Genomic DNA, 22,067 nt, shown 5'->3' with positions numbered 1-22,067 from the left:
AACACTGGGCTCAATAAGAAGGTACACACTTAAGAGTCATCAGCACAGGGAAGCTATGAAAACAATAGGATGAAATAAGATCAACTTGCCCAAGAGAAGAGATAAGGAAAATAAAGGACTTGGTCATAATATACTTCAATATTTAGATGTCACATGGAGAAGAGAAATCAGGAGAGAAGACAGAATTTTTTGCCTAAGGGGAAGAGGAAGAAAATCAAGGAGAATATGATGTCATCGAGGGAAAAAATACTTTAAGGAAGGGAAAGTGGTAAACCATGGAAAAAGCAGCTGAGGTCTACTAAAATGAAGACAGACAATGTACCATTAGTATTGTCAGTATGTAACTCAGAAGTAACCCTGATAAAGTCATTTCAGTTGAAGGATGAGTCAGAAAGCCTGGAACAGGTTGAAAACATAATGGAAGGCATGAAGGCCAATTCAAAAAGTATATACAAATAGTCGAGGTCATATTAGATTGACAGAATTAGTCAAAGGTATTCAGATTCTGTGCTGACACATTCCCATACAGTGATATAACCATTAAAATGGATGACTTTTGAAAATTTGAGTGAGGTAGGCATGGACAAAAAATTTCTGTGAAAGTACTAATTTATTTAGGAACTAAAGGTAAAATTGCCTGGTAGAGCTATGTGTAAAGAAACAGTGGTTATGTTGAGTCACCAATGAAGATTATAAAATAGCACAATTGACGTCACAAAACAAAAATTGCATTTTCATAAAATAGGGATAATCGATCTGAAATACCAGCCTAATTAATATAAGAAGGATGCTCTTAAACATCTCCTGCTTGCCAGAAAGCCACTTAGAGTAGGATTTTTTGCTAAATTTAAACAACTGAAGATAATTTCCATTCCAAATGAGCAACAATGCATTTTTAATTTATTTAATTTTAGCTGCTTTATTGAAGCATAATCTATACACAATGAACTGCACATTAAATACAAAATTTGATAAGTTTGGACATGTTCACATACCCCTGAAACCATCACCATACTCGGGATAATGAACGTAACTATCATTCCAAATTTTCCTTATGCCCCTTGTCATCCTTCCCAAATGCCAGTCCCTGCATGCCCTCCACTCTCACTCCCAGGTGACCATTTATCTGCTTTCTGTCACTATAAACTAATTTGCATTTCCTAGAGTTTTATATCAATAGAATTGTATAGCATGTACTCTTTTGTTTTGGGCTGGCTTCTTCCACTCAGAGTAATTTTTGACATTGGTCCATTTTGTACTGATGGTTCATTCCTTTTTATGTCTAGAATTGTATTCCATTGTATAGGTATACCATAATCTGTTTATTCATTCACTTGTTGATGAACATTAGTTTTGCTTCCAGTTTAGGGCTTGTCTTAGTTCAGGCTGCTGTAACAAAGTCTGACTATGAGTGTAAGTAAAGCAGGACTTTATTTCTCATATTCTGGAGGCCAGAAGTTCAAGATTAGAGTGTCAGCATGATGGAGTTCTGACCAGGGACCTCTTCTTGGCTACAGACTGCCGACTTCTTGTCATATACTCAATTAGAGGAGAGTTAGCTAGCTCTCTGCCCTCTTCTAAGGTCACTAATCCCATTAATCTAGACTCCACTCTCATGACCTAATTACCTTCCAAAAGCCCTACCTCCATATACCGTCACATTGGGATTAGAGTTTCAGCGTAGGAATTTTAGGGGGACACAAACATTTAGTCCATCACAGGGCCACTACGAATAAAGCTGATATTTTTAAAAATTACATCAGATGTTTGTATGAACATAGGCTGTTATTTCTTCTGAGTAAATACATAGAAGTGAAATGCCAGGATCATATGTTAGGTGTTTAATTTTTCGAGAGATTGCCAAGCTGTTTTCCAAAGTGATTGTAACATTTTATATACCCATCAGTAGTGTATGCAAGCTCCATTTTGTCTACATCCTCATCAGAATTTGGTATGGTGAGTATTTTTAATGTTTAGCCATTCTAATGAATTTGTAGTAGTATTTCACTATAGTTCTAATTTGCATTTCTCTAATGACTAATGATATTGAAGGTTTTTAAAAACATGCTTATTTGCCATCCTATATCTTCTTTGGTAAATTATTCAAATCTTTGGCCCATTTAAAAAATGGGTTGTTTCTTTTTTATTATTGACTTTTAAGAGTTCTTTACATATTCTGGATGCTACCATAACAGACTGAGTAGCCTAAAAAAGAGGAATTCATTTTCTCTTCGTTGTGGAGAGGGAAGTCAATGATCAAGGTACTGGGCATGTTGGTCTCTGCTGAGGCCCCTCTCCTTGGTGTGCAGATGGCCGCCTTCTCACTGTGTCTTCACATTGCTTTTCCTCTGGGCATGTGCAACTCTGGTGTCTCCTCCTCTTTGTTTAGGGAGAGGGGAATCACAAAGTAGGCGCTTCTTCTTAGAATATCAGGGTATTACAAAACAGAATTTTTATTCTTTGTCTCTCAGCACTTGTGCCTTTTAGAGATGACCTGAGTCTACACGGCAACAAGGTTAACACGGTGCCCAGATGTTGGAATAGAAATGACTGAAGAATGTGCCAGATAGAAAGACCTGAGAAAGCATTCTCACAGCTCCTACTCTCCACCCTGCTTCCACCCATTCTCATGGTCTTTAAGGGATTTGAAGTTCCCAGGCAGGTACCTAGGGATGCAATGAGAACCAATAGAAATTTATTTTCTCACCGTTCTGGAGGCTAGAATTCCAAGGTCAAAGTGTCATCAGGGTTGGTTTCTGGTTAAGCATCTCTCCCCATCTTGCAGACAGTACTTCTTATTATGTCCTGATATGGCTTTTTCTCTTGGTGTTTCTTCCTCTTCTTATAAGGACACCAGTCCTACTGGATTAGCCTTCCCCATTAAGACCTCATTTAACTTTACCTCTTTAATTAATTACTTTTGAGACAGCGTCTCCCTCTGTTGTCAAAGCTGGAGTGTACCAACACAGCTCACTGAAGCCTCCATCTCTGGGGCTAAAGTGATCCACCACCACAGCCTCCTGAGTAGCTGGAACTACAGGCATGCTCCACCATGCCCAGCTATATATATTTTTTTATTTTTTTTAGTAGAGATGAAGTCTCTACTAAAAAAAGCTCAATGATCCTTCCCATTCAGCCTTCCAAAGTGCTGGGATTACAGGAGTGAGCTACTGTGCCCAGCCAGTTACCTTTTTAAAGGCTGTATCTCCAAATACAGTCATATTGGGGATTAGGACTTCAACATATGAAATTTTGCGGAGAACACAAATCAGTGTATAACATTAAACTTACCAGATACATGCTTTGCAAATTTTTTCAGTCTGGTTTTTTTTTTTTTATTGTCCTAATGGCATCTTTCAAAGAAAAGAAGTCAGAAAATTTGGTTGTCCAGTTTATCAATTTTTTATTTTATAAATTTTACTTTCAATGGCATATCTAAGAAATCTTTGCCTAACCCAAAGTCGTATTTTATTTTATACTTTCTTCTAAATGTTTTAATGTGTTCAGCATTTCCTTTAGGTTCACAATATATTTGGGTTTTTTTGCATATCTTATGACATATGATGAAAAATTCATTTTTATGTGAATATCCAATTATTTTAGCAATATTTATAGAAAAGACAATCTTGTCTGCATATATGGTCTTTGTTACATTTGTTGAAATCATTTGTCCATATATTTGTGGCTCTATTTCCTGGACTTTTGATTGTATCTGATTTATCAATTTGCTTATATTTATACTAATATTACTTTAATTACTGTAACTTTATACTAAAACTTAAATCAGGTAGTCTTAGTTCTCCAGCTTTGTTTTTCTTTATCAGAGTTGTTTTACTTTTTGTATATTCTTTGCACTTCCATATGCGTTTTAGAACCAGTTTACTAAGTTGCTACAAAAAGACCTTCTGGGACTTTTATTGGGATTAAATTTGGTTTATAGATTAAGTTGGAAATAATTTTAATATTTTAAAATATTTTAAATTTTTTAAATATTTTAAATATTTTAAAATATTACATATTTAAAAATAATATTAACATTTTAATAATGTTGCATCTTTTGACTCACAAATACTACATATTTTTTGAATTATTTGGTTAGGTTTTCTTTAATTACTCTCAATAATGTTTTCTTGTTTTCAGCATACAGGTGTGGCACAACTTTGTCAGATTTTATCCTCAGGCATTTCATTTTTGATGCTATTTAAATTAGTATTGTCTATTTAATTTAATTCCTGATTGTTCATTGCTAGGATATAAAAATCTAATTATTTTATATACTGATTTCATATCCTGCAAGCTGCTAAAATATCTATCAATTCTTGTAGGTTTTGGTAGATTCCATTGGATTTTCTATTTAGATGATTAGGTTGTCTATGAATAACAACAGTTTTATTTCTTCCTTTTTTTTTTTTTTTTTTTTGAGTCAGGATCTTGCTCTGTTGCCCAGGTTAGAGTACAAGAGCACAATCATGGCTCACTACAGCCTTGACCTCCAGGGTGATCCTCTCACCTTAGTCTCCTGAGTAGCTGAGATCATAGACATGCAGCACCACACCCGGCTAATTTTTTGTATTTTTTTGTAGAAAAGAGGTTTTACCATGTTGCCCAGGTGGGTCTCGAACTCCTGAGATCAAGGGATCTGCCCACCTTGGCCTCCCAAAGTGCTGGGATTACAGCTGTGAGCCACTACACCCAGCCATTTCTCCCTTTTTAACTATATGCCTTTCATTTCTTCATCTTTACTTACTGTACTTGCTAGAATCTCAAAAAAATGTTGATTAGTGATGTTGAGAGTGGATATCATTATCTCATTTCTCATTTTAGGGGAAAACTATTCAGTCTTTTTTTTTTTTCTTTTTTTTTTTTTTTTTTTTGAGACAGTCTTGCTCTGTCACCCAGGCTGGAGTGCAGTTGCATGATCTCGGCTCACTGCAACTTCTGCCTCCCAGTTCAAGCAATTCCCCTGCCTCAGCCTTCTGAGTAGCTGGGACTACAGGCGCCCGCCACCATGCCTGGCTAATTTTTTGTATTTTTAGTAGAGACAGGGTTTCACCGTGTTAGCCAGGATGGTCTTGATCTCCTGACCTCGTGATCCACCCACCTCAGCCTCCCAAAGTGCTGGGATTACAGGCGTGAGCCACCTTGCCCCGCCCTATTCAGTCTTTCATAATTAAATATGATGTTTGCTATAGGCATTTCATTTATGTCCTTTGTAAAGCTGAGGAGACTTTTTTATATTTGTAGTTTGCTAAAGGCTATTTTCTAAGGAATGAAATTTGTGTTTTGTGAAATGCTCTTTTTTTCATCTTGAGATAATCATGTTTTTCTTTCTTCTATGGTTAATGTAGTTCATTACATTGATTGCTTTACAATGATAAACTAACCATGCATTCTTGTGATAAATCCCTCTTAGACATGATGTATTATGCTTTTAGTATGTCTTTGATTTCAATCTGCTAAAATTTTAATAAAATTTAATAAACCTCACGTTCCTGAGGGTTATTTATCTATTATTGTTTTTCCCCCTTGCAATATAGCCTAGTTTTGGTATCAGAGTAATACTGGCCTCATGAAATGAGTTGGGAATATTCCCTTTACTTTTTTCAAGGAGTATGATATGGTTTGGCTGTGTCCCCACCCAAATCTCATCTTTAATTGTAGCTCCCATAATTCCCATGTGTTGTGGGAGGGACCCAGTGGGAGATGATTGAATCATGGGGGCAGTTTGCCCCATACTGTTCTCATGGTAGTGAATAAGTCTCATGAGATCTGATGGTTTTATAAGGGATTTCCCATTTGGCTTGGCTCTCATTCTCTCTTGCCTACCACTCTGTAAGACAGACGTGCTTTTCACCTTCTGCCATAATTGTGAGGCCTCCCATCCATGTGGAACTGTGAGTCCATTAAACCTCTTTTCCTTTATAAATATGACACCATCTCGTATTTGGGTATGTCTTTATCAGCAGTGTGAAAACAGACTAATATAGAGGATGTGTAGGATTTATGTTATTTCTTCTTTAAATGTCTGGTAGAATTTACCAATATATTGATTTGGGCATTGCATTTTCTTTAAGGAAAGTTTTAACTACCAACTCAATTTTTAAAATTGATATAGATACAGGGTTATTAAGCTACCTAAATTTTCTGAGTTAGCTTTATAACTTGTGTCTATCACATATTTTATCCATTTCATCTGAGTTGTCAAATTTATAGGTATGAAGTTGTTTATTATCTTCAAATCTTAAGAATCTGTAGTAATTATTGCTATTCTTGATATTGCTAATTGGCACTCATTCTCTCTCTCATTCCACTTCAAGGTTTATCAGTTTCATTGATATTCTCAAAGAATGAGCATTAAGGTTTATTTATTTTTCTCTACTGATTTTCTGTTTCTATTTCATTACTTTCCACTGTAATTTCTGTTATTTCCTTTTGTCTGCTTACTTTGGACTTCTGTTGCTCTTCTTTCATTAGTTTCTTAGAGTGGAAGCTAACATTGATTTAAGATCTTTCTTCTTTTATAATGTGGGATTTAGTGACAACATGTCCCTTTTAAGTACTGTATTAGCAGTAACTCACACTTTTAATATGTTGTATCTTTCTTCAGTTCAAAATAGTTTCTATTTTCCTTTTGATTTCTTCTTTGAGCTATAGTGTTTTGTTAGCAATATGTTATTTAGTTCACATATTTAGGGATTTTCTAGTGATCTTTCTGTTATTTTTTTCTAATTTTATTGTAATCAGAAAATGTACTTTATGTGAATTGAATCCTTTTACATTTTTATGCTTATTTTTGGCCTAGTATATAGTTTATCTTGGGAAACATTGCGTGTGTGCTAGAGATAATATATACTCTCTTGTTTAGTAGAGTGTTCTATGAATATCAATTAGATCTAGGCCATTGATACTGTTATTCACATCTATACTACATGTCTCCTTGTGCTATCAATTTTTTAGGGAGGGTTATTGAAATATCCAGCTCTAATTTAGATTTACTTTTCCTTGAAGTTATATATTTTTTTACTTTAAAGTTTCTTATAGTGTGGGTATACTGGTGATGAATTCTTTGAGCTGCTGCATGTCTGTCAAAGTTCTTATTCCACTTCCTATTTTTTGGACCTCGTGATGCAACAGTATCACTTTTGTTTTTGAAGGATAAATTCATTGGGCATATAATTCTAGATTGATAATCCTTTTCATACTTTAAATAAGTTGTTCCACTCTCTTTGTATTTGCATTGCTTAGGATGAAAAGGCTGCCATACTTATCTCAGTTCCTTTGTATATACAATTTTTTAATTGTTTTTAAGATCGTCTTATTTTTAGTAGTTTTGTGCAACTTGATTATAAAGTGCCATAGTGTAGTTTCCTCATATTTATTGTGCTTGAGATTCATTAAGATTTATGGATCTCTGATTTATAGTTTTCACCAAACTTAGAATTTTTAGAATTTTGTAAAAGTATTCAATTAACATTGTTGTCCCACTCTCCTCTCCTTTCTGGATTCCAATTATGAATATATTAGGCTTCCAATCATGCATATATTAGGCCTCAACTTTCTGATGCTCTTTTAATTTTTGGTGTTTTTTGTTACTGTTTTTGATAATTTCTATTGTCTTGTGCTCAAGATCATTACTCTTTTCTTCTATAATATCTAATTTGCCATTAATGTGTTTATTTCTGTCTCTGAGATAGTAATTTTCATTTGCAGAAGTTCTATTTCAGTCTTTTAATATTTTCCATGTCTTTACCTAGCTTTTTAACCTATGAAATACAGTTTTGTGACTATTTTAAATTCCTTGTCTGCTAATTCTAACATCTGTGTCAGATCAGGGTCATTTTTGATTTATTATTTTTCCTCATCATGGACCATGTTTTCCTGCTTCTTTGTGTGGCCAGTAATCTTTTGTTGGACACCAGGCATTATGAACTTTACCTTGTTAGGTGCTTGGCATATTTGTATTCTAATTAATATTCTTGAACTTTGGGGATGCAGTTAACTTCTTGAAAACAGTTTGATTTTTTTTTCCTTTTTGGCTGATAGGAACAGACATGTATTCCTGGCCTTTGTAAGCTCCATGCCCACAAAGATAATAATAGATTATTTCTAATCTATTTACATGGTTCTTTCCCAATCTTAGGTAGTTTCATTTCATTCATGAGCCAAGTCAGCCCTCCACTGAATACTAAAGAAGAAGCTTCTGTAGATCTTCAGAGTTCTATCTGTGTGCAACTCTCTCCTCTCTGTTACTCTGTCTTAGGAAGTCTAAAAACTTGGTCTCCTGGAATCCTGATTACATCTACTCAGCTAAGAAAGTCTGCCTGACTCCCAGTGGGTTTCTGCTTCTGTGCTATTGACTGGAAACTCCTGGCAATGAGTTGGCCAATAGTAGCGCGTGACTCATTTGTTTCCCATTTTTCAACATCACTGTCCTCCACTGTCTAATGTTCAGTGTCTTAGAAAACATTACTTCTTATATTTCAGCTATTATTTTTCTTTTTTTGGTTGATTCAGTAGGATACTATATCCAGCCTTTGTAATTCCATCTTGCCCAGACCCAAGACTTTTGGTTTTGGATATTTTTTCTTTGTTCATTCACCTTAAATTAAACAGTTATGCCTCTAGATTACATTAAATACAACTGAAATGTCATTCAGCTCAGTTGTCAGACATTATGTCAAATTATTTCAGAATAAAACCTGACTCACCAAATATTTGTCAGTGAAATTCTATCACCTATGTTTTCCATTTTTCTCAAATTCACTTACCTTTTCTCAGAACTTAAGAGATGTTTTTGTCATTACATTTATCCTTCAAGGATAAGATATAATTATAAAATAATATTTTCTATTTTTGTATGTGTTTCATTTGTAAGGATATTCTAAAACTATGAAAATTCAGAAATCAAATAGTTTTACTTAGAAAAAAAAGTATGCCTAGTATTTGTCAAAAAGTCAAACTGTAGAAGGTTGAAAATCCCAAATCATTAGAAAATCTGAATTTATCCCCAGAAGACTGATTTATTTGTGCATGTTTGTATCTTTCCTTAAACCTGAAAGGGTTGGGGTGGGGAGGGTTTCATGTGCATTAGCCTACTCTACAGCCAATTTAAAAGTCAAAATGTCTATCATATGTTTTAATTTTAGGAAAATAAGTCTTAAATATTCCAACATTTAATGAATATATTAGACTTTGTTGATAGCTTCTGTATATTAAAAATCTGTCCTTGTTGACAATCTTTTTTTTTTTTTTCGAGATGGAGTCTCGTTCTGTTGCCCAGGCAGGAGTGCAGTGTCACGATCTCAGCTCACTGCAATCTCTGCCTCCTGGGTTCAAGTGATTCTCCTGCCTCAGCCTTCTAAGTAGCTGGGATTACAGGCACATGCCACCACCCCCAGCTAATTTTTGTATTTTTAGTAGAGACAGGTTTCACCATGTTGGCCAGGCTGGTCTTAAACTCCTGACCTCAGGATGATCTGCCTGCCTCAGCCTCCCAAAGTGCTGGGATTACAGGCGTGAGCCACCGTGCCCAGCTGGCACTCTTAAAATTGGATTTTTTTTTCAGAAATTTTAGTAAATTAGAAACAGAAAAGACTATACATAAATTGACACCCTAAAATAAAGTCTAGGGCATTGGATATGCCATATTGCTTCTGGAACTAATATTTAGGGGATACTCAACATAAACCTGTAATTTTTCTTCTTGGATGTCACCATTATGGACATTGAAAATGATGAGCAGAGAAGAAGAGTGAGAATTAAATTGTTTAGCATGGCCTCTTGAGGACATCTGACTCTGATATTTTGTCATGTCCAAAAGATACATAACACAATATTTTATGCTGTGAATTGAAAAATGATTTATAAGAAATCTCAGGAATGACCTTCTATTTTCTCCTATTACTTTTCTAAAGTCTTTCCCTGTCAGTAATTACACTAATAGCTCTGTCCAGATGCAGTAATTAAATTTCTGTCTTTTCTCAACAACACAGTGCTCATTTCCTATATTCTGAGCATACGTTTTGAGTTTTTCTGTTTATCCAATGATCAGTTGAAATGACAGAAGAAATGAAGTAGGAAATATACTAGCCTGGGTTTTAAATTAGAGATTGATTCCATTGACAGAACTACAATGCTAAAATTTTTATGCTTGAAGTGCAGAGTGGGCTTACTGATCAGTCATCATTCACCACATAGACAAGGGAAGCCCAACTTAAATAACTGAAAAGTATCTGTCATTTTCTCTGATGAAATCTGTCTCAACTACTAATATAATGGGACTCCCTCTGAAAGCCTGGGAACAAATAGACACATTTTCCAAACAGGTCGGTAGTTCTAATCTAATAACTTCTAGATTTCCACATCTAGTTAGGATGTAGACGATATGAAATACCTTTACTCCCATTGAAACAACAAGAAATTATTGCTTACATATCTGTATATGCAGAAAGACAGATTGATAAATAGACATAGATGTACATGTAGATATTCATATACATATTTTCTTTAAAGCGACCTGGGCATAAAGATACCTAAAACCTAAAGGCATTGAACTCAGAGGATGAGCTCTTTGGCAATGATGATGGAAAAGATAGAGGAAATTTTCACACTGAAGATCCACTGGTGAAGTTGGGGATGTGGGAGAAGGTGGGGGCAAGCAGTGAACTAGGCTTCTGGAGAAGAAAATCTTGGTTTTACTTCAGAGGAAACAGTCAAACTTGTGACAAACCTGTGGGCTAATGTGTCAGGTTTTAATCTGAAGGCAGCTGAAACTCAAAGATAATGCTCTCTGCAAAATAATTAGTTTTAAAAAAATTGCTCAGTAATCAGAGGCTAGGGACAAGGTTGGAAAGCAGAAAGAGCTCTCTGTCTTCACAGTATCACAATTTTGATACTGTGGAGATGTCAAAGTCTCTTGTTTGATCTTCTCGCTGTCACTAAGTCTCTCAGTACTTGAATCCTTAATTACATAGGCCGTTGTCTTGCAGTCTCATAGTAACAAGATCTCACAGTCTCGCGGCCTTCCGGTCTTGAAATCCTACACCTTGTAATACGGAAACCTCAGCCTGTTAAACAGATGGTCTCAGAATCTCAGGATCTCACAAGTTCAAGGTCTAACAGGCTCAAGGTCATGCAGTTTTGAGATCTAGCAATATCATAGTATTTGTTGCTGGGGCTCTCCTGAAGGAAGAGCCTAAATTTAATGCTTTGGAAGCCATTGTGACCAAATCCTGATACAATCCAACTTATGATATAGTCAAAACCATCAGCCCTTTGGCAGCATAGAAAATGGAGACTGGGCTGACAAATACAATGTCTTAGACAGCTACTACCAAACAGATTTGACAGAATAGCAGGAATATCAGTAAATTTAAATATAGGTTAACAGAAGTCAAAACTGCAGTATAGAAAGAAAAAAAAGGAAAAATAATGAAATTAGGACAGGCAAAGATTTCTTAAATGGGACACAGAAAGCAGTAATCATAAAAGAAAAAAAAACAAAAATAGGTTAGACCTCATCAAAATTAAAAAGTGTTCTCAAACTACACTGTTAAGAAAATGAGAAGTTAAGCCACAAAATGAAAGAAAATATTTGCAAAACATTTATCTGACAACTGACTCATATCCAAATATACATAACAATTATATGAGAAAAGCAATCCAACAAAAATGGGCAAAACATTCAAGAAGAAACTTCACAAAAGTAGATATGTGAATGGCTAGTAAGCCAATCATAAGTAAAAAACAAAAAAACAAAAACAAAAACAAAAAAAATGACAGTACCAAGTCCTGAAAAATACATAGAGCAAATTAAACTTTCATACTTTGCTGATAGGAGTTAAATAGCTCAGCCTCTGTGGAAAACCACATTTTGTCATAAAGTTAAACACGTATCTACCCCATGACTCAGCATTTCCATTCGTAGATATTTACCCAAGAAAAGTAAAAATATGGGCCCACAAAAAGATTTATCAATGTGCATTTCAATTTTATTCACTTTCCAAACAGGAAATGACCGCAATGCTCATATGAGTGAAACCGTGGAATAATCATACAATGGAATGCTCCCCTGCAATAAAAATGAACAGACAACTGATATACATGACAGGAATGAATCTGCAAATATTGGGGGAATAAATCAGACACAAATAGGATCGTATAACCCTATTCCAATTATTTGAAATTCTACCACTTCAAAATGGTGGAGAAATAAAATTAGTGGGTGTTTTTGTATTTGTTTTTGTTTTTGTTTTGACAAATCTTGCTCTGTTGCCCGGCTGGAGTGCAGTGGCGCGATCTTGGCTCAATGCAATCCCCACCTCCCAGGTTCAAGTGATTCTCCTGCCTCAGCCTCCTTAGTAGCTGGGATTACAGGCACCTGCCACCATACCCAGCTAATTTTTGTATTTTTAGTAGAGATGGGGTTCCACCATGTTGGCCAGGATGGTCTCCATCTCTTGACATGATCTGCCTGCCTCGGCCTTCCAAAGTGCTGGGATTATAGGTGTAAGCCACTGTGCCCGGCTAAAATTAGTGGTTTTGAGGTTGAGGAATTGAATGAAAAAGAACTGGTGGTGTAAATATTTTGTATCTTGATTCAGGTGGGAGTTGTAGGTTATATACATTTGTCAAAGCTCATTGGACTGTTCACTCACTTAAAATATGTACATCATATCATACATAAGGTACATTCAATAAAGCTGATTTCAAATAAACAAGAGAAGAGGACCAGTTTAAGTAATCAGAATGGATGTGAAAAACTTTATAAAGATGCTTATAATTTCTACTGTATAAAATATTAATTATAACTGCCATTTGTTGTATATTCACTAATAGTCAAAGATTGTATATAATCATCTTATACATGCTATTTCATTCAAAACATCACAATAAAACTATAAGTTTACATTAACTTGAACTATCCGGATGCAACATTTTTTAGTCAGTCCAGTGAAAAATATAAGACGTGTAAAATTTTCATCCATAAAATGTTCTTCTACCATTTAGCTAGTAGTGTTTTATGTTTGCCTCATGAAATATGTCCTTCACATTTGCTGCTATGTAATTCTTACGTTAACTAGTTTATGTCTTGAAACATTTATTTCATCAGGTTGGTTGCTTTCAGCAGAAACACTCTTACCATATTTTCCATTTTGTTGGCTATCGTATGACCGTGGCCTCCAGAGATGACTGGATCAGCACTGCTGCTTGACTGTGCAGCCAATGTCTCCTCTGTCAATAAACTAAATCAAAGGATACCACCTGTGAGGGAAACAGCTATGAATACATGACTGAATGTTTTGTTTTGTCTTCTCCTGTAGTTTATGGCAAAGTGACTAAGGATAGTGTTGAATAATTTTGTTTCCTCTGTTTCCATTCTGTAATCCACTCTTCTGGAAGCAGAGAGGAGTTGTATTGTCTTTCCAGTGTTGCAATGTTCCAAAAGGATTCTCTTTGTCCTCAAACCAGTATACCTTTAAACACTGAATTTTAAATCACACATTAGCCTAGAAGAGTTGCCATATGCTACTATCACTTTTGAGTGCCATATTTGAAGGTGACTTTTCATCATGAATATCCCACACGAAATGGTAGCATTTGCCTTTCTTTTTCTTCCTGTTTATTAATCACATAATAAACAAAATTAGAGCTATCAAATTTCTATGAGCAATGAAGCAATAGCTTGACAAATAAAAAAACAAAATGAAACAAATAACAAATAAAACAAAAACCTGCCTTTCAGCAAACTGATAAAATCTTAAGTTCTCAGCCCCCCACGATTTACTGTAGTGATGTAATTCATATACATGTGGCTTTATAACAAAAAGTGTGTTAGAAATGATTGTGATCAGTAAAACAAAAACATCTGAAGTCAACCTTAAAAAAAAAAGTGCTTAATGTAATCCCAGCTACTCAGGAGGCTGAGGCAGGAGAATGGCGTGAACCCAGAAGACAGAGCTTGCAGTGAGCCGAGGCTGCGCCACTGTGCTCCAGCCTGGGCAACAGAGCAAGACTCCGTCTCAAAAAATATATATATATGTTTTCTAATATAGAAAATAAAGAATATAATTAGGCTACGTTTTGAAAAATGTAAAATAATATCTATAATTAGACTACATATCATTGTTAAGGAAAATAAGTTAATAGAGCCATATTTGACGTACAGTACAAGAATGGAACTATGTTGTAAATTTACACATGCAATAAGATAGAAAATCTCTAGCTTAGATAAGGAGAGCAAAACATTTAGTCCAAATAAATTTTATCAAAGAAATTTGAAAACAAATTGTCAAGTTTCACGTTTGAATTAAGAAGTTGCAAATACTATACTCCGTGATGGCATTTTAATATTTAGAGCTATAGACTTGACTATGATCATTTTAAAAGAAACTATTATAGCTCTCTTTCCCTTCGGCGCGCCACTGAAGATCCTGGTGTCACCATGGGCCGCCGCCCTGCCCGTTGTTACCGGTATTGTAAGAACCAGCCGTACCCAAAATCTCGCTTCCGCCAAGGTGTCCCTGATGCCAAGATTCACATCTTCGACCTGGGGCAGAAGAAGGCAAAAGTGGATGAGTTTCCGCTCTGTGGCCACATGGTGTCAGATGAATATGAGCAGCTATCCTCTGAAGCCCTGGAGGCTGCCCTAATTTGTGCCAATAAGTACATGGTAAAAGGTTGTGGCAAAGATGGTTTCCATATCCGGGTGCAGCTCCACCCCTTCCACGTGATCCTCATGAACAAGATGTCCTGTGCTGGGGCTGACAGGCTCCAAACAGGCCTGCGAGGTGCCTTTGGAAAGCCCCAGGGCACTGTGGCCAGGGTTCACATTGGCCAAGTTATCATGTCCATCCGCACCAAGCTGCAGAACAAGGAGCATGTGACTGAGGCCCTGCGCAGGACCGAGTTAAAGTTTCCTGGACGCCAGAAGGTCCACATCTCAAAGAAGTGGCTTCACCAAGTTCATTGCTGATGAATTTGAAGACATGGTGGCTGAAAAATGGCTCATCCCAGACGTCTGTGGGGTCAAGTACATCCCCAGTAGTGGCCCTCTGGACAAGTGGCGGGCCCTGCACTCATGAGGGCTTCCACTGTGCTGCCCCCCTCTTAATACTCACCGATAAATTCTACTTCCTGTCAAAAAAAAAAAAACTCTTATAAAGCGGTCTACATCCCTGTCTGTTCTTCTCTTTGCGAAGTGTAATTTGTTGATGTAATTTTTATTCCTATATCTTCCATATAGCATCAAAAATTCAATGCTATGTCAAAAAGAATGTCCCAAATTATATGTTCATCTCCAAAATAAGAAAAGACCTACTTAAAATGTACTATGTTTTGTCTTTGCATCAAAACAATGTAGGATGCGTAACGGTTCAGAGAGATGTGATATCCTTTTTTATATTAGGAATTAAGAATGGGGTCTGTAATTCACATATATGTCTATACTTGTACTTTTTAATAACCTAAAGAAGCCAAAACTATTTATTTCTTATTAAATTTCCTTAGGAAGGAGGCAAGTAATTCTCAGATTTAGTGTCCCATTTTTACCTAATGTTCTCAAGATAAGATATCTGCAATAATTTCTTCCTAAATTTCATCACAGATTTCTTGGGATCCAAATATCAAAATGCACGGTAATATATATGTGAGATATTCATAGCAGACACTGAAGGTGTCTACCCAATATCCATCTAATTTCTCTTTCTTACTAATGTAACTCTGATTATGTTCAGGCCACTGATGTACCTAAAGAAAATAATTTAATCTCTCAACCTTGGCTGCAGTCAAGGGCGGTCATGTGTTACATTTACAGATAATAAAATATTGGAGATGGCTTTTTGTTCATGAATAAAAAAGCCAGTCATCCTGCCAGTAATATGGATATAATAGGCAGGCATTTTGTGACCATGAGGAGAAAAGACCCACTTTAGGAACGGCAGATTAGAAAGATGGAAGGCAATTGAATTTTTGAGGGCATATATGAGCAGATGCACCAAGCCTGGACTATGTATTTCCTAACTTCATGTGAAGCATAAAAACTAAGCCACATTTGATTAAGCTAGTATGTGCTTTCCTTCCAAGGCCTTCCAGTAACTCTGGCTCCCAAGAGATTAGGGCTTAGCACCTGAGCATTTTGGTATCCTGAAATACCTACTTAGTCTTGAGAACTCATTTTCTTTCCCTAACATTGTAGTCTCCTCCAGGACTAGAGGATCGCTTAAGTATTAACCTATTTGAATAAGGACCTGATATTAGGACTGATATGGCCTAATTCTTGTCAGTGTTCTCCTAGAGGAATGGATCATTTCAGCCAATGAAGGTATGAAGGATAACACTTTACAGCCAAAGACTGGAGTTGTGTAGTGAATGAACAGATTGTCACACTTTATAATGCGGTCTAACTTATCTAGCTTTAAGTACCCCTAGTCTCCTAGACCTGAACTTCTTGCTGACTGTTACTTACAGCACTGGAGTAACCTTATCTGTCCTCATACATTTCAAAAATTGATAATTGCTAGACCAGAGCTAAGCTTGCTCTGACATTGAATACTATGTTTTGAGCTGTATAAGCATCTTATTTTGGATCAAATTTTGCAACATATTTTGTTTGCTTTAGTATTAGGCAGTCTGAGCTGCTAAGACCACATCCAATAAGCTGAACCCTCTCGTATTATGATGTATCTGTGAAGCAGATATTACCTGTGAATTTATCATGCAATTTGAAATTCAGAATTTCTTATGAAAATAAAAATTTGAACTAGAAATAGTTTCAAATTGGAAAGCTCTTTGGAACTAGTATTATCATTTATGTCTTGACCTGAAAATAACAGAAAATACAGCTTTTTTTATTGAGTTTGGATGTTAAAAACCTTGAAACATTCAAGAATTAATGAGACACTGAAGTTCAGGAGCAGAGGTTTATTCCTGGCTGAATCATTTGTGTCTAAGACATTTTTATTTCAGGCCAGAAAGAGTCCCCAAAGACTCAGAAGATTTGTGCTGGTCTATAGAGTTCAGTACACTCTATGCTTACCACTGTCAAATGGGAAAGACAAGGCTTGAAGATTTAAAATTTTAACTAATAACATTCCCATTGCTAAGATTTCAACACAGGTGAATTGCCACTTTGTAAATTTTGATGAGAACAACATGAAATATGAATGGTTTGTGTGTGTGTTTGTGTATACAGATCACATATATATGTGTTTAATATAGATACATCTGACAATTACTGGGTAATTATTTATATTCTCATTTAAAAATCTATAATTTTAGTGTAAATAAAGACAATAGAAGACCATTTTGAAGAAGTATATGGAACATCTGTTACAATATTCAACAGAGTTATGTTTGTTCTTCAAAATAAACTATTAGAAGCACCAAGAAAGGAATAACCGCAAACTATCACCACAGTAAGAAATGTAAATTTTATAACTTCACCTAATTTAGTCCAGATAATAGTGTAAGTTAGATGCACCAATGCTGCTTTATTCACATTTGTTCAACTTCATAATGTTACTTATTGACTTATTTCTTCTATAAGAAAGTAGCTGATGATTCTGTATTGAACCTCAGTCAAGGCATGCAATAATAGCTAGAATGTGATTATGAAAGTAACACCTAAAATATTGTATATCTATTTTCATTACCTAAAAAAGAGTTGGTTGTGCATTTTTCTATTATTTACAAGCAGGCTGAGGAGATGAATCCTCCCAGTTAATCAGTCCTTTAAATAACATTATTTAAACTGTATCAGGAAAAGTGAGAAATTACAAGAGAAAAATACAGCAGGCCAGGCGCGGTGGCTCACGCCTGTAATCCCAGTATTTCGGGAGGTCGAGGCGGGCAGATCACAAGGTCAGGAGACGGAGACCATCCTGGCTAATACAGTGAAACCCCGTCTCTACTAAAAATACAAAAAATTAGCCGGGCGTGGTGGCGGGCGCCTGTAGTCCCAGCTACTCGGAGAGGCTGAGGCAGGAGAATGGCGTGAACCCGGGAGGCGGAGCTTCCAGTGAGCCGAGATTGCGCCACTGCACTCCAGCCTGGGCGACAGAGCAAGACTCTGTCTCAAAAAAAAAAAAAAAAAAAAAAATTAGCTAGGCGAGGTGGCGGGCGCCTGTAGTCCCAGCTACTCGGGAGGCTGAGGCAGGAGAATGGCGTGAACCCCAGGGGACGGAGCCTGCAGTGAGCCGAGATCGCGCCACTGCACTCCAGCTTGAGCGACAGCGAGACTCCGTCTCAAAAAAAAAAAAAAAAAGAAAAAAAAATACAGCATAATTCTCTATGGCTTATTCTATTCCAATAGCATTTGCAACATAATTTTGAAATACAAGTGACACACATACAAAAACGAAGCCACCAAGTTATAACAATAAATAAGGGAAATAATTGCTTACTGCAATGGTATGGAAAAAGTATATACCACTTGGTATTATAAAAATAAGATTTAGGCAGAAAGGTTTAGTTTAGAGAAATTGGCATTATTATAATATCCTAGAATGTTTTTAACGTTTATGTTTGTGTCATTGTCAATGTCAAAGCAAATGTCTCCAAGTCATTGTGCAATAAGTTATTGCTAAAACATAACTATCTCACTACTGCATGAGTTTCCCAACCTTATATGACGTCTCTATTGTCTTCTCCCCCCAATATAATAACTTCACATTCCTTAATTTCAGTATGTTCCGTCATTTCTCTAGCTATAGAATTGTATATATACGTAATATATGCAAAATAGTCATGTCCATACACACACAAAACTTGAACCATCATCATGAAAATATTAGAGAAAAGCAGGAGATTCTTTAAAATACATTTTAAAAGCAAGAAAAAGGAGGTAAAGGCAACGCAAGTAGGGAAAACGTATTCATTCAGTTTCAGCAGAGAGGCAGAAACCAGATAACATATTTCATTGAATCTAAAAGCCATTCATTTTAAGATGAACAGTTTTTCTTGTACCACCAAGAAAGAAAAAAATGCTTCCAATTATACTATGACACATTATTGATGAGAAGATGCATCTTGATTTCTGCAGTACTAACATGTGAAAAAAGTTTTTTAAATCGATGAAACATGTACTTAATGTTTTTCATCTTTATTTTGAGGGGCTATCTTCTTTTTAAAGTACCCATTCTTTAATGTTAATCTGAAATATTAATATTAAGTTTTACTTCCAAGTAACTGAAATGGTAAATGAGAATGCTAATAGGCTGTAAACACTTCCTTTTTCCGTGAGTTACTTCTGAAATCTAAAGTGTGTTTAGTATCCTATTCATAAGGAAAAGATTTGCCCTGCAAAAGAACAAGTCATAGATTTGATACAAGTGAGTTTTATTATTGAGTGCCTGGAGCCTTATGAGCTCAACAATCTGAATTAATAATGCAGAACTGAGAATGAATTTGTCTATTTTTATTTCTTCTAGACTAATGTTTGAAGTGCAAGTCTCTATTATTAGACTAATTTTCCCTCTGTTTTAGAACCTTTTAACAAACTGATTAGTTTTCAAAACAAATGCATCTACCTTACTCAAATTAATGGGATTCTTAGTTGAACATTCTTTTCAAATTCTTATGGCCTTTTTTTTTTACTATTACATAATTAAACAGTGCAATCTAGTATCTATGATATAGACACATATTTTAGGTACAACTATTATTATTCCTTTCCTAACCAATGCTAACTATTAATTTAAGACTTTAAGAAAAACAAACAGTCAAAGCCAGTATAAGGTTTTCTGTAGATCTCATTAACAGCATGACAGCCTGTATGTATTGACAGCTTTGAGTTATAATCCTAATTTTTAAATTATAGTATGGATCTCATTATTAATGCTTCTTTAAACTACAGTATGGATACGAGATTGTTAATGCTTCTTTCTCAGATTATTAATGCTTCTTTTAAAGTAGGTTAAAAAAGCGAAAATCTAATTCTAATTAGTGTAAAACTGGAAGAAGTTCTTCTGCATGTTGCTTCTTTAAAACTTCTGTTTTAAAAATACGAGATAGTTATCCCGTAAATTGGCTCTATGTCTGCTGGCTATATATAGCAAAGCACTAAGACTTGCTCCCTTGTCTAAGCTGATGAGATAGTGTTATAATGATGCTAATAGCTTGATTAAGACAGCTGCTATTTGAGGAACACAGTGTAAATGGCATGTAAGTAGCAACTGTTCTCAGACCTTAGCATCTTGTATGTTGGATGTTACATGACAAGGGAATAACATATGTGAGCTGTATTATAGTGGCTGCCATGGAAACCATTTACCTGAGTTACGATGCCGTGTTATACTCAGAGCTTTTATAATAGAGTAATTAAAAAACCTCCATTTAAAATTACTTTTTGAATTTATTTTCAAAATCAGCAATCAATAATACTATTTTCTGTATTAATCAACATCACATTTAATCTCTGTGCTTCAATTTCCTCTACCAAAGGTACAATAATAATATATAAGCCATGCCCATTTCTTAGGGTCATTAAATCAAATAAGATAATGTACTGGAAAGTACTTTACACTCCTGCCATTAGTTAATATGTAGGAAACAACACAATTAAATTCCATAAAATAAGGAGTTGCATTTTTTCAAGGTTAGTGAACTGACTGGCTGAGCCCAGCTAGCCCCCAAGGAATTCCATCCCAAGCTGTCCATTTCTTATTTATTGTTTAGTGCCACCTGTTGGCAGTTTTGTTTTCTGGCTCAAATATTAGTGGAAGCAATCCTGAGTTCTACTACTGCTTGGCAAGTCTAAGAGTGCAGCGGGGAGTCCAGAAATCTCCTGGTTGTTGGTATTTCGTCCATTCATATTGAGGATATTAGGAACAGATAATAGTGGGAATGGGAGAACCAACTGTACCCCCTCATCTTCTTCTGATAGCTTTCTACTCCATCTTTCTTTTCCCCTTCTCCCCACCCGCACTCTAGAAGATAAGAGGTTTAGTCTGTCACCGTTGGAGTGTGTAAGAGAGTGGGTGGCAGACAGGAGTACTGGGTTCAACAACTGGATTATATCAAAATCAGAATGATTAGATGGCTTCTCTTTGCATGCTTTTTATTTTTTATTTTTGTTATTTTCATTGATTTTTAAAAAATACATTTTATCATGTACACTTAATGTATACAACATGATGTTATGGGATACATATAGACAGTAAAAATGTTACCATAGTGAAGCAAATGAACATATCTATCTATCTATCTATCTATCTATCTATCTATCTATCTATCTATCATCTATCATCTAACATAGCCTTTCTTTTCATTTAAATCTACTCATGTAGCATGAATCTCCAATACAGTTTCATTACCTGTAGTTCTCATGTTGTACATTAGGGTCTCTAGACTTGTTCATCATACATACATGCTCATTTTTATCCTCCGAGCTACATCTCTTCGTTTCTTCCCGCCCCCATTTCTAGTAAGCACTATTTTTTCTATCTCTGTATATCTGAATTTTTTGTGTGTTTGACATATAAGTGAGATTGTGCAATTTTTTTTCTGTGCCTTACTGATTTCACTTAACTGGATTATCCATGTTTTGGCAAATGGCAAGATGCCATTCTTTTTTCAGATAAATAATATTCCATTCTATACAGATGCTCCTTGATAGCTGGTTAAGGCCCAATAAACCAATCATAAACTAAAAATATCCTAAGTGGAAAAAATGTATTTAATACATCCAACCTACCAAACATCATAGCTTAGCATAGCCTACCTTAAACATTCTCAGAACATTTACATTAGCCTACAGTTGGACAGAATCATCTAACAGAAAGCCTATTTTACAGCAAAGTGTTGAGTACCTCATGTAATTCACTGAATTCTGAAAGTGAAAAACAGAATGATTGTATAAGCACTTAAAGTACGGTTTATACTGAATGTATATCACTTTCACGCCATCATAGATTTGAAAAATCATAAGTACAACCCTCATGAGTTAGAGATTATCTGTACGTCTACCACAGATTCTTTATCTATTTTTTCACCCGTGGACACTTGGGTCGTTTCCATATGCTGGCTACTGTGAAGAATGCCTCAGTGAACATGATGGTGCAGATCTCTTT

The 22,067-nt window shown here is 35.5% G+C and overlaps 1 long non-coding RNA gene and 1 pseudogene across 1 annotated transcript in view; both read left to right on the top strand.

The window, feature by feature from the left end:
• Positions 1-22,067, top strand: part of LOC105740264 — a 290,190-nt gene that overhangs the window by 31,319 nt on the left and 236,804 nt on the right. The gene's annotated exons all lie outside the window — the stretch shown is intronic.
• Positions 14,444-15,083, top strand: LOC100579435 (annotated as a pseudogene).

This window comes from Nomascus leucogenys, chromosome 16, assembly GCF_006542625.1.
Source record: "Nomascus leucogenys isolate Asia chromosome 16, Asia_NLE_v1, whole genome shotgun sequence".
NCBI classification, from domain to species: Eukaryota; Metazoa; Chordata; class Mammalia; order Primates; family Hylobatidae; genus Nomascus; species Nomascus leucogenys.
The sequence above is the reverse complement of the archived record's forward strand: the minus strand, read 5'-3'. Positions and strand labels throughout refer to the sequence as shown.